The 11,265-nt window shown below is 32.4% G+C and overlaps 1 protein-coding gene across 2 annotated transcripts in view; it reads right to left on the bottom strand.

Annotated features, from left to right (window-relative positions):
• The window catches only part of LOC108687557 (protein FAM46C), a 130,400-nt gene that overhangs the window by 93,285 nt on the left and 25,850 nt on the right, over positions 1-11,265 (bottom strand). The window contains exon 1 of one of the 2 annotated variants that reach the window (XM_018193398.1): positions 2,727-2,752. The exons of the other annotated variant lie outside the window; for it this stretch is intronic. The gene's annotated coding sequence lies outside the window, so the exon portion shown is untranslated. Of the gene's footprint in view, positions 1-2,726; positions 2,753-11,265 lie in introns of those variants that run through there. 2 annotated transcript variants of the gene reach the window in all.

Genomic DNA, 11,265 nt, shown 5'->3' on the forward strand with positions numbered 1-11,265 from the left:
TATATATATATCTATATATGAACAAAACAGCAAATTCTAATTTAATTCTAGTAATGATTTTATGCGTCTGCCGTGAGCTACTAGATAACACAAAAAGAATAGGCAAGTGTATGAAATGCGTCTATTTAAAAACGCGCAAACTGATAAGTAGATAAATCATATTTAATATCATATTTTATAATTATGCACCTATAATTATAAATACCGTTATAATTTTGCAGGAAAAAGTTTAATTTAAGATATTAAGTATCCATTTACGCTGATCATATGTGAAATATTCCATTTTTTAATTATGAAGAATTGTTTAACAAAATTAGAAAAATACAAATCATTCAGAAGAAATGTTTTATTAATTGTACTTCAATCGAAGATACATTTATATCAATTTTTTATCTACAATAATAATTTATTTTTTAAAATCTTATACAATAGTATAAGATATATTATCATCATGTTTTGATTACAAAAACAATATTAACGTGTAATATTTTATACTTATTTACTTTTTTATATATCTTATACATATAGACAGAGATATATTTGCGGTTACGTTACGTGATAACATGGTGATAATATCTTATTATTCTTAGTAATATTTGTTTATTGTTTTATTGTGTTGAGGGGAATTACTCTTTCATTATATTTTTGTGAATTGATAATAATAATCTACTGCAGGAAAAATTATGTGATATTAACATCGCAAGATAACATTCATAAAAAAAACTGTAACAATAAGTCTGAAAATAATAAAAGATTAATTTTTTTACTAAAGTACTGAAATCATGAAAAAAAAATGATTAAAAAGAAGATAATATTTCGAATAAAATATATTTTTAAAAAATATAAGAAACGTTTTTATATTTTTTTACATCATTGGGGAATCCCAGAAATTTCGAGGGGGAGAAAGCCACAAACGAAATTTTTTTTTTAAATTAAATATGAAAGATAGAATATTAAATTATTACATTGGAAAAATATTATTTAAATGTATAATTAAAAAAACATTTTAAAATTATATTAACATAAAAAAAGAATAATATAATGGAATTTATATTTTCTCTAGGAATTTCCTGAATAAAAATATTTTTGAAATATCAAAATTAAGTATTTTAAAAATATATTAAAAATATTATATAACATTTTGCTATAAATATTTTTAAAAAAAGAAAGCTTTAAGGAAGAAGTCATGAAGGTCAGTGTTTTTATGTTACGAAATTCAGCTAAATCACGAAGCGCTTTTATTTTTCTAATTTCTTGCAATCTTTTTCGGATACTAGAGGTGAGGCGAAAGAGAAGTACGAAAAATGCAAAAAACGTAACCGACGCAGACGAACACATACGAGTGATCGCATGAAGGATTTCGCGCACTGATAACCACGCTGCTTCCATTGTTATTCGTACTGATTATTTTTTTCTAGCACCACGTAACCTTGCACATTACTTGCTATCAAGCACGATGTGCACGTTGAAAACGAAGGACGCCATAATTTATTATACCGCACGTCCATTTTATCTAATTGTGGAAAATAATCATTTTCTCTCGCCGTACTTTTCGCGAATTTTTATCGATCGAAAAAATCTAAATTAATTTATGATTCAATTTACAAAAGATTTTAGCAAAATAGATTTTAACAAAAGTGTGGCCAAAGATTATCTTTCCTTGTGTTTTTTTTTTAAATTTTTTCAATATTAAACGAGACGTTGACAATTAATTTCAATAAGATTTCATTAAAATAACTGAAGTAAAGCCCAAAACTCAATTACGTATATTTAAAAGCAATAAAAATGTGAGTGACTAATATATTCCGTTGCTATCGTCTAGCATTACAAGTTCTATGAAACCGTGTCGATACACTTTTATTAGTTAGAAACAGCTGTCGTTGAATTGAGCCGAATCAAATACCACAATGAATCTTAGAAGTGATATTAAAATATGCAAATAAATTAAAAGCCACGCATAAAACCGGATAGAGTAAAGTTCGCATTCTGACTAAATGACATACCGTCTAATCGTTCGAAACCTTTCTGCCTTTGCATAATCGCATATAAAGGTGCATTTAAAACGTAATACAAAGCATTCAATCCAGAATCGATTTAGCTGGAGAGCTGATGCTGAGCTATAAACAACGACTGCTATTACTAATATAGCTATTACTAGAACATGTACGAGTATCATTTCACGTATTTGCATGTTACGTGTAAACCAATTATACACATAATCCAGTTAAAGAGATAAATAATAATTGTTATACTTATTTTAAAACGTTTATTATAAATAAATGTAAACGTGCGTTACAATTTACTTGTAACGGTAAAATAAAATAAACAATAAAATATAACACATCCTTTCATTTTTTGTTTAATTTAAGCACTTTGCACTTTGCAGTTTATGGGTCATAGCACATAAAAAAATTTCAGTAATAAAACGTAAACGAATTGGTCAATCATAATAAAGATTATAATGTACATGGAAAAAACAATTTTGTTGAAATATCTAAAGATTTAGTTAGATTCTAAAAATAATTTTGTGGAGTTATTAAAATACATTAAAAATATGATAATCAGTACCATAAAAAGTTTTAACATTTTAGCAACCAGTTTGAGCGTCCTGTATAATTATTTTCATGGTCCCACAAAATTATTTTTAAATTTGTATTTAGCTAAATTTTTAGATACTTCAGCAAAATCGTCCGTGTCGAGATCAATAAATTAAGCGTAATAGTTACAAAATTATGGTAACCATAATGAAGATGACATCTCGAAGCGTTTTCGCGATGTATATCCATGCGTCGCAAGTAATGATTCCAAAAGTAAGAACGCAGAAGATAAGCACTGTAGATACGACTGTCACTGTAGATAATCGAGAGAAGCGATAATTATCTGCGCAGCGATATTATAGATGGATAACGACATCGAGACTTAGACTTTTGCTTTTTCTTCCGCGGTTGCGGCGATTCCTTCGTCATTAAAATCCACAGGACTTCAGAATTGATACTTGAATATTTACGAGAGGATACGTGCATTAATTAGTGATTATTGCAGCGGTGGTCGTTTTCTTTTTACGATTACTTTGCGCAATGGACCCGATAAAATAACGCGGTTGAGCGAACCGACATTGCCTCTCATGCGAGATGCCCGGAGCTCCGATTTCTCCGCGTCCGACTGCCCGAACTGTTATTGTGGAAGTCGATATTAAAAGTCAGCGATCATGTTTTTAAACTCTGCTCCGCCGTGTTATCGCTCGTATGTTGCGCATAATCGAAGATGGCCGCAATTAGCAATAACGACTAATGTTTCTGCTTTCAAGGAGAATAACGAAACCATATTCTGGGTTTCTTCCGTTGTACTTTTTTATCTTAAAGCAGATGATACTAAAAGTCGGATAATATTAATTCAGTAGTTTTTATTCAGATACGTAGTGGAGACAAATAATATGTAATACAATATATTCTGATTTTTTTCTTTGATTTTCGGCTATTCTAATATGGAAAGAATTTTGCTGATATATTTAAAAATTTTGCTATATAGGTACAGATTTGAAAATAATTTTTGAATCATTAAAATAATTATGTAGGAAACTCGAATGAGAAATACTAAAAAAAAATTTGAACATTCTAGCAATTTAGCATTATTAATTTAAGCATCCTATGTAATTATATATTTTGATAATCCAACAAAATTATTTTCAATTTGTGTTCAGTTAAATTTTTTAGATACTTCAGCAAAATCTTTCGTTCTTTGCTTGCGTTCACAAAATTTTCCTCCTAAAATCTTATCTTTACGAAAGTCATGCTGTGTCGAAATGATATATTCATTGTGTCAATACATATCTAATTAATATACAATATTTCACTTTAATGATAGTAAGCTATTAGCAAATTTCATTCTGTTTAACGAGAAGTTAAAAATATGCGATGAAGTAATTTCAGTTTATTAGAAATGAGATACAAGCGTTAAATATAAATCGTCGTCTATAGAGTAGCGAGTCTTTCAAGCGTGTGTCGCAACTTTTACTCGAGCGTTTTCAAAGAGCATAAAACAAAATAATGCTATTGGCATCCTACAACACGTAATCTACTCTTGTCTCGAGAAAAGGAGATATATATTTCAAGTGATTCTAAAGTTAACAGATATAGAAGATAGCGATACTGAGATAAAAATAACAGGAAAGATAATTTCAAGTATCGAAACGGTAAAAGTATTCATCGAAACGCTGCGCGCAAATCACTGATACTTGCAAAATTAATCGATGATCGCAATGTGATGTTATCATCGATTAATTTTGCGAGTATCAGTGATTATTGATATCGTCTTCGTCTAGCTGTCGCTCACTAAGTGAATATTCAAAGTATTGATCATGTAACTTTTTCTTTAGAGCGGAATGTGAAAATTTTTTTTGTATGTATGTATTTACATAAAAATTTTCACTTTTCACGTTTCCGATCTAAGGAAAAAGTTACATGATCGATAAAAGGGAAAGAAGGAAAAGAAGAAAAAAAAAAGAAACGATCGTCATTGTGAATGCGCGTTCGGATTTATCGGTTCGCCGCGCTCTCGCTCGAGTAACATTGCGTAAGCGATCGGAGACAAGCAAAGTTATATTCCGCTCAATGATCAATTTGTCGCGGCGGTGAACGCTGGCACTGCCCTCGTGCTCGGTTACGACCATGTACGGGGTACAAGAAGTCTCGAAATGGTGCTCGATAATGATGAGGGACCAACGATTTTCGATCTAACCACTCAATCCCGATTTTGTGCGAACCGTATATGGAATGGCTATTACGTTTGCGATTAGGTTGAATTTAATGAACGCGATAGATACCTGATATATGAGCATGTTGTACACTTCGTGCTTTTCGTAGCCTTTTTTTCTCGGCTAACATTCATTCTAGAAGGAAATTCCTTTTTCCACGTGTTCGGTTTTTTTCCTTTTTTCCTTCATGTTTTTCAATCGTCCGATCATTTACCGTGTTACAAAACGACAACGGCGATTTTCGACACGTCTAGTTTATTTCGCAGTGGTCGATCGAACATCGATTTCAATTAGCTTTTCTTTCAGCAGTACTAATCCCCTCCCCCCCGCCCTACTCCTCATCGCTGTTTGACATTTCACCTAAAACATCGCGATATTTCAAAGTATAGACTTTCACTCAAAAATAAAGTCTTGTTGCATTATTTAATTGAAATTCTGGTAGATTCGATCAGAAAGTATAATCAAACACTTATAGTTTTTAAATTTATCAAACATTCTTATCGAAATAATTAGAAAATCAATTATTATATGTATTTCACACACACACACACACACACACACACACACACACGCGCGCGCGCGCGCGCGCACGCACGCATGTATATATATATATATAATTATTACATGCTGTATTTTGTTTATTTTTGCGCTTAAAGTAATTCTAACTTTGCGATTCTGAATTAAGACAGAATTAAGCAAAAAGAGAACTACAATCTCATGTATACTTTTTTCTTTGGCATTAAACGCAAATACAGAAAGAACGATTTTCCTGAAATATCTAAAAATTTTAGATACAGATCTGAAAATAATTTTGTTGGATCATCAAAGCAATTACGAAAATAACTTTAGCATGACGAGCAATGCTGCAAAAATGTTTTAAGTGTTACTTTCTAACAACCAGTTTGAGCGTCCTATATAATTATTTTGTTGATTCAACAAAATTATTTTCTGATCCGTGTATTTAATTAAATGTGTATCTAATTTTTCGATATTTCAGCAAAATTATCCTTCCTATGGAAAGACTTCTTTTAATAAAGTTTATTTCTTTTACTACGCTCTGTTTTACATTCCTTTTAAAATAAATCATTATCAAAGTAAATCAAAATATTAATCGTTTTTTTTGTATTTGCGTTTAATGCCAAAGAAAAAAGTATACGTGAGATTGTAGTTTTCTTTTTGCTTAATTCTGTCTTAATTCAGAATCGCATACCAAAGAATAACGCCATAAGGCCTGCAGATAAAAAGCTCGTGATTTATAATTTATTATTATTAAAAGTTATAAATCATTTCTAAATATAAAAATTATTATTAATTATTATTATACAACTTCACATATTCTTTTACCTTTTAACAAAGTCAATCTATTTGATCTTCATGTGTAAATCTTCACGTAAAAAAAGAGGTTCATGTATAAATTTCAACGAAAGTCAAGCTATAAATGACGATTTATGTAATTCTCGTTGCAAATATTATAATTTCAAAATCTTAAATGATTTAGCTGAAGGAGAACAACGTGATCGTGCTTTCGCGCGATCATCGTAAAACGAAGATATCAACTTATGCTGACAAATTAGTTAGCGATCAACCTCGAGCGTAAAAATTCACAACATATTGCCACAGATTAACGCGCTGAGTGCAATTATGGTCCAATGAGAGATCTTTCATTTTTCTCCTTCTCCGTGTTCGATCTGTGCGCTGTATAATTAATCGCGGTCGAACGGGTTTGATTGTTTTTTCCGCGCATTTTCGCGCTGCCGGTTTCATAGAGCGCGTGACGTGACCTCACGACAGACGCGTATGCGTGATGTTGCCGTCACGCGTGTACACTTATCGCGACGTACACTTTTGTCCGACAAGCCTTCAGCGATCGCGCGATGGATAACGGAGAGAAACGGGTAGGGTAGACAGCAGATATACCGGGACTTGAAACCAGGCCTCTGTCCCGGGGAGATAATTCTCAAAGCTTATTACACGAAATATCAAGGTCTTGCCTTTCTATGGTACGTACGTGCGCACACAAGTGCGCAACGTGCACGCACACACGCAGCGCAACGCACGACAGAGCGAGCGCAGCACGTCTCCGCGAAAAATGCGCGCGGCACGCCCACAATTCGTGATCGGCGAAATTTCCTCAACTGACCGACACGAGATGAGATTCGTTCGACTGTCGAGGCTGCGTTCTCCTCGCTTAGCTAACAATAAGTAAAGGGCATTGAAGGCTCGCGGTCGCGACGTCGCCAGATGATTTTAAAATTGGAAATTGCCCAGTCACATCCTGGTCCATGTCCGCGTATTCTCGATGTAAATTTAGCGTTAAATGAAGCGATTAGTTCGCGATCGTCCCATATTAAATCTGTTAAGGGGAGAGACGAGTAAATTTAAACTTGGCTTTAAAATCATTAAAAGAATGGGTAATAATAACGAATTAATTATTCGCTAAGGTTCAGCGTGCGTAATGAAATTTGTTGAAAGAATTAAATTAAGATATAATCTTTCATCTCTCGCTCTTTAAAATTTATTTCACTATGCGTATTTAAGATAAAAATACATTTATCATATGTCTCTTATTTAAATTTCAAATAGCGTGTTTTTAGACGCGGACATTCACAAATTAATTTAAGTGCCGAGTCGACAATCTTGTTTCACTAGGTTAATATATAAATTCTCAAAGCAGAAATATATTAAGTATACGACATACATTTCTTTCTTCATTAAATAAAATAATTTATGGTCTTACAAGAATTTACCTGAAGTATAGAAAATGATTATATCAACGCGTGTAGCATTTAATCAAACGTGACTAAAATGATAATTTTCATAACTGCGGGCGTTTTGCAATCAGGGTCATTTGTAATGCTACATTTACTATGAATACATGCATAGAAATGATGTTATAAACGTTATGATATTATAAATGTAATATTGGAGATGGAATGCGATCAATAATCGAATATATAACCGATTTAATTACGCGCTTTAATAATATCATTATTATTGCTAAAAATACGGCGCCAATGTAGACATGCGTGAACTCTTTCTAAATAAGTTACGCAGCACGTGTAATAATTTAATTTCAATATAATTTTATCTCACGCTGTCGCGTGTAATTGGTCGATTATATAATTTTATCGATTATATAATAATTATTTTACATCAATTATATAATTATCTAATAACTATAGATAAATTTTTAAATTATTAGATTTATCTTCGCATACTGCAAATAAAAAATATTATAATTTTATAATTAGTTGCGTTAGAAAAGAGGTTCGATATTGGATATTTGTCCATCACACTTGACACAATATAAGAATTGAGAAAGAGAACGGTATTGGTCGTCGACAGCTGGCTAAGCTTCCTACGATTTATGACCTATGTATCGGGATAAGAGTGTAATTATGTCTCAATTTTTATGTCTCAATTTTACGTCATACGATGGTGTGTATAAGGAAAAGTATCGTTAGGACGATTTTTTTTTATCGCAAAAACACTTGTACCGTTTTACATGCTATCTTTATAAGTGAGTTGATCGAGATTCCCAACTTCATTGACAGTATTAAAATACGTTTATGGCAAAGAATAATTTTATCACGAATATCATTTTAATAATAATGTTATATAAATATTTACAGTGTTTTATAGATATTATTCTTATATGGTATAAGTGTTGAGTATACGTTGTGTACTTTACGATCAAATTCTAACGAATGACGTGCTAAAGATGGGAGTTTTCTTTCATGTAACGATTGTCAGGCACTCCTTCGCTTATACGTTCTAACTTTATTTATTGTTTAATAAATATAGACGAGCGATAAAGCGAGTTGGCCAAGTGAATGTGTAGATAAAGACCAACAGGTGAGCCGTCTGGCGCATTAAAATAATCGCGATAAGCTGTACGTCAGAAATACCAAGTTTACTACATTGCGTGATAATTAATCTGCTTGTTACAACTACTCGGTGGTTGCAGTTCTTGTCTATCATAAACGTGGCTCATATATACTAATGTAAATCTCATCCTTTATGTTCATCTTCTACTATTTAATTAATTTTTCAAAAATAGCAAAACAATCTAGCATCATTGCAATTTCTTGAATGACAAAATTAAGCTTCTTGATAATCACAAATTAAACATTTAAACTGAAGATATTAAAACATAAGATTCTGTTAATTTCTAATTAAGAAAAATTTAATGTACTTTTTAATTATGTCAAGAAAGAATGAGTTATGTATTAAGGATACACTCGACTGATTGTTATTAATTGTCATATAGATGGCTTGTTTCCGCGGAACAAGAGACAAATATGCGCTAATTTGTTATTATTGAGAAAAATATTGAATGTTGGATTAAATGTAATTTGCCAATAGACTAAGTGTAACGTTTGTACGCGTACCTTACAACATATTATAAACTGCGACCTATACATAATTTGCATTTAATCATGATAAATCACATTTAAATTATACTTAAGTACAATGTGAGTAACTCGTGACACTTGGCATCCAGGACTCTTAGATTCCGCGCCTTAAATATTTCTATATCGAGAATTATCATCTGTAAAAATCATTTAAATCTTAACTATTTTAAATATCATTTTAAATATCACAGTCATTCGCAAAAGTAGATGAATAAAAATATCTTATTAATCATACTAAACATACTTTTAAGTTACACTTTACTATTTCTCTATATTATTCTCTATATTGTTTAATAAAACAATGTAAAATAATTGCAAATAAATAAACTTTTGTCACTGAGAGTGGTAGAAGTAATCGAATTGGTGAAGTAATCGCATATATTAGAACTTAAACTCTCTCTTTCGCTTCTATTGGATCCTCTCTTACCGAGCTCTTATATTTCATTTCTTAGTATGTACTCCTATAGTTTATCCAAATATTTTTATGAGTGACGGTGAATCTCATTATGAACGAGTCTCCCTTTCGAGAAAGAGGATCGTAATAGAATCTCAATCTTTTTCACCAGCTTTCTTTGTGCTCGTCCCGTCGTCATGTTAGCTATTTCAAAACCTGTCGCGCAAAAAAATTGTCTCTTATTACCCAATCTGAGCGTGCAACCTTTCACGAATGCATGCCGGGAGTGATGAATCCGGTGGGTTAGAAACCAGCCGACCCACGAACGGACGGTCCGATCGTCGGCCATGTGTTATACATATCCATGTGTGCGTACGCATCATGAATCGGGTATCGAATGGATATTATCTCTGATGGTAGATTAGTTGATCATTATGTAACGGACGAGAGGAACACGTCGTGTTGCGTGTTTAGTCCGATTACTCTCGACTCTTGCTTCCACGCATTGCCAACTCTCACATCGGATCACCGATCGCCGTGTCGAAGATCACGTGCCGATATGCATATAATTAAGCAGTTCTCAATTAAAATAACTTGGCACCGGCGCTTCTTTGCCCGCTGGCGAGAGAAATCGATTCGCGTCTGCGCAGCGAAAACGCCACGGGGTCAAAAATCATCATATATGCGTCGCTCAATTTACGCAAAGCAACATATACGTTTTCGATAATGGCGCGACACGTTCGGTCACGTTAGAATACGTAATCCGCAAATATCCTCGACGATACGTTGCAATTTGAATGCATGCACGCCGAGTACCTGAGATTCCGTGTTATTCTCAGTATTGATACGATATAATGGTCATTAATGAAAGTAGTCCCTTCTTGTAACTTTCAACAGCATTGAGTTGGTCTTTAAAATATCATACTTTGCTTTATCTTAACCTGTTTTTATATACTTTAATTCCGACATAATGATATCTCTACACTTACATTAAGCTTTTCACCAAGCATCTTGTACTTTAAATTCCGAGACAGTTTGCGCAAGTAATGAAAAGGAATAATAACATATGGACACTTCATTCGCAGTATTGTTGTTGCGAAATTCTTGTTGATCGCATTTAGCAGCTGCGTATGTCGAGTTCCAATGCCACATTCGCGGCACTTTATTAGTTGTTATTACTTCGGATCACGAGATGTCTCATGTAATAATGAAAAGAAATAATGAGATATGACGTATGAATAGCTATTCAGAGTGTTGTTGTTGAGAAATTTCTATTGCGGAGGGTGAGAGGATGTACAAGAGTTTTCAAATAACAACATCTGGTGCGGTGATTTCGTTCGCATTGGTCATTCATGATTTTCGTGTACATCTTATGAAGGAATAAAGGTATACATGATACAAAAAATCGTGTTAATTTGAGATTAAGAGAACAGATTGTGAGAAAAGTATAAAATTTTCGTTCTTTATGGAAAGAACGATTTTGTTAAAAGGTAGCATCTAAAAATTTGGCTAAATATAAATCTAGAAATAATTTTGTTGGAGTATCAAAATTATTATGTAGAACACTTAAATATGATAACAATGTTGCGGGAGGTTCACAGTCTAGCAATTAGCCTGACTAATATCAATATGTAGAAAATTATCATACATAATTCTCTCTCTCTCTCTCTCTCTCTCTCTCTCTCTCTATATATATATATATA

The sequence above is a fragment of the Atta colombica genome, unplaced genomic scaffold (assembly GCF_001594045.1).
Source record: "Atta colombica isolate Treedump-2 unplaced genomic scaffold, Acol1.0 scaffold207, whole genome shotgun sequence".
Lineage (NCBI taxonomy): Eukaryota > Metazoa > Arthropoda > Insecta > Hymenoptera > Formicidae > Atta > Atta colombica.